Below are 2,863 nucleotides of genomic sequence, written 5' to 3'. Positions count from 1 at the left end.
CCCCCCCCCCCTTCTCCTTTCCTTTTTTCCCCCACCCTTCCCTTTTCCTTTCTTCCCCCTCCCCAAAACTAATTAATGCATTTGTGAAAAATTTGTTTTGGCTGCCTACTACCGCAAGAATTTTTGAACAAATTCTCACAATAATTCCCTCATCGTGAGGTACCTTAACATCATGAGCTTCTGTGAGGGAGGCACCGCATACCTAGCTAGGTAGGATTGGGGGCAGGGACTGCCGGTGCTATGGAGACTGGAGTAGAAGCTCATGATGTTATGGAGTGTATTTTCCATACATTGAAAAAGCCTCCGTTTTCCTACATGAGAAAAGTTTTAAATCTTTTTGTGATATATACACACACTATGAAACGCTCGAACTGTGTGTACGGCCCTCATAGAAGTAGAATTCAACACGTACGATATTTGAGAGAGAGAGAGAGAGAGAGAGAGAGAGAGAGAAGTTAGAACTCAACACGGACAATGGCTGTTTATTTGCGAAAGGATTGGGGAGCTCTGCTTGGAGAGATCACTCGGCGACGTCATATCAGTAGGTGCAAATGCAGGAGGATACTGAGGTGGAGTGTTCTTACAATTAGATGATGACGGACGTGGCCGAGAATATACCGCACCAATAGAGGTTGGAGTTGTCGTTCTTGATGCAGCTGTCAAGGTTGACTGACGACTCGACGGAGTCACCGTTGTCGTTGGTGCAAGTAGCGATGAGCGTGGAGCCTTTCACACTTATGTCGGTGCAGGTGCTAAGGAAGCCACCTCCCCATCTGGGCACTCCAGATTCCCGTTGTTGTTTTTCACAGCATTATTTAGATATAGCTTCGGGACAAGCGGTATCCTTGCCAATTCTTGCAAGTGGCGGTCAAATACCCTGAATCGTAGTCCATGTCTTCGCAGCTGCTGGAGAAGTTGCACTGCATGCAATTATGTAATCAACAGTGAACACTATTAATATCAAACGAACAATTGGCACTCGTGTGTGTGTGTGTGTGCACCGTCTCTCTCTCTCTCTCTCTCTCTCTCTCTCTCTCTCTCTCTCTCTCTCTCTCTCTCTCTCTCTCTCTCTCTCTCTCTCTCTCTCTCTCTCTTACATCTTCAACACCCACATACGCGACAGAAGCCCCGATGATCGCCGCCATCATGGCCAGCACCATACAGCTAGCGACTCGCAGTGCCATATTTGCTTCGTCCCTTAATCTTCTGCAACCTAGCTCTTTGAATTGCTTCTGCCGTAGCTAAATTACCAGCCCTTTTTATACCAAAATGAGCTAAGATCTTTTCTGAATTACTACGTCTCTCCATCCCAAAATGACATTTTCTCTGTTTTTTACGGTGATGCCCAGCGCCAGATCAGTCCACTCTACTTTACTACACGTCAGTACCAATCACACTCTACTTTACATGACACTCTACTTTACAGCTCAGCAATCTGTTGCCGCGTGTCTGTAGTATGTGAGAGCCTTCCACCTGGGAGGACAAGCCTCGACTCTTGACTCCCGAGCCTCGACTCCCTCTCTAAGCCTGGCCTATATATCTCACACGGGCATGGGAGGAGATGGGATCTACGGTGGGATGATTGAGGACCGTAGATCCCAGGCTTTCGTGGACAATGTAAATTCGGGAAAAATGTAAACTCGGGTACCTGAGTTTACTTCGCTCCTCCTTCCCCCCCGCCCCACAGGATTGAATGCACAACCTAGGATTTGAGGGCCATGTGACCTATCCACCACGCCCGGGCACGTCAAAAGTGGAATGTACACGTTTCCATGGAGTTTTGACGTGCAAAAGTATTGGGGCGAGCAAAAATAAACTCGGGTATTTTTGTAAACTCAGGTACCCGAGTTTACAAAAATACCCGAGTTTACTTTTGCGACAAGATCTACGGCGCGCGCCTAATGTCGGGGCCCAAAAGTGATGGGAGCCTTTGATCCCATCTCCCATGCCCGTGTTAGATATAGCTGAGGCTCTCTAAGTTTTCCAAAGGGGAATATCAAAACCCTTGCAATTCTCCACAAAAGGAGATCTTTTGCTTCAGAGGCCTGCATATCACAAATCTATCTACAAGTTTGAACTTTAGAGATTACAATTACTATCTATAGAGGAGAAAAAGAGGTGGGGAATGTTATAAACTGCTATCCTGCATCTAGGACAACTCCCATCAAAGACATACCTATCCTGAGAGATTTACTCCACACCATATTCCCTTATGAGGTATGAGCCAAAGTAGAGTGCCATGTTTGACTTCTAAGGGGTATGCCCAAACACATAGGAATCTATAGGTCCATTCCCTATTGCTCTACTAAAACTTCCACTTCTTATTCAGTCTTTTCTTTGTTATTTCCTCAATGCCAGTCAGCCATACTATTTCTTCTTGGTGCAAATCCCCTCTAGAAGGAAAGCGAAAATGAGTGAGGACAACTTGTAATCTTTCTAGACACCATCTTCCTTCTTTCTGAGTTAAATTGTGTTGTGTCTGTAGCATAGAAACTTCTTTAGGCCTTAAACCATTGAATAACTCTCCCCATCAGTGTATTGAAGATTTAAAACAATAGTGGGATTTCCTGCTTAGAGTGAGCTTCCTCCTTCCTACAAATGTCCAAACCAAGGAGTCAAGTTTCTATTTCTCCTTTAGCTCTTGCCATGCATTCCAGGATCTGTACACAGGGATGGAGACATGCATAAAACTTTGATGGGGGGAAAAATAATGTACCTAAAGTACAATTATCGCGGGATTTATAGTCCTTAATTTTGAATCTATTCAGGTGTCTTTTTAAGAGAAGTGCCCATAAGTCATCAGAGTCCAAACATCTAAGTATCCACTTTCCTATCAACTTAGTGGATATGTTGAGGAGACTAA

The 2,863-nt window shown here is 44.8% G+C and overlaps 1 pseudogene; it reads right to left on the bottom strand.

Annotated features, from left to right (window-relative positions):
- Nucleotides 1-586: 586 nt before the first annotated feature.
- On the bottom strand, nucleotides 587-1,184 carry LOC147431510 (cyanovirin-N homolog; annotated as a pseudogene).
- Nucleotides 1,185-2,863: the final 1,679 nt, after the last annotated feature.

Source organism: Adiantum capillus-veneris, chromosome 21 (assembly GCF_014529385.1).
Source record: "Adiantum capillus-veneris isolate H3 chromosome 21, ASM1452938v2, whole genome shotgun sequence".
NCBI lineage: Eukaryota > Viridiplantae > Streptophyta > Polypodiopsida > Polypodiales > Pteridaceae > Adiantum > Adiantum capillus-veneris.
This window is presented reverse-complemented; position numbering and strand designations above follow the sequence as displayed.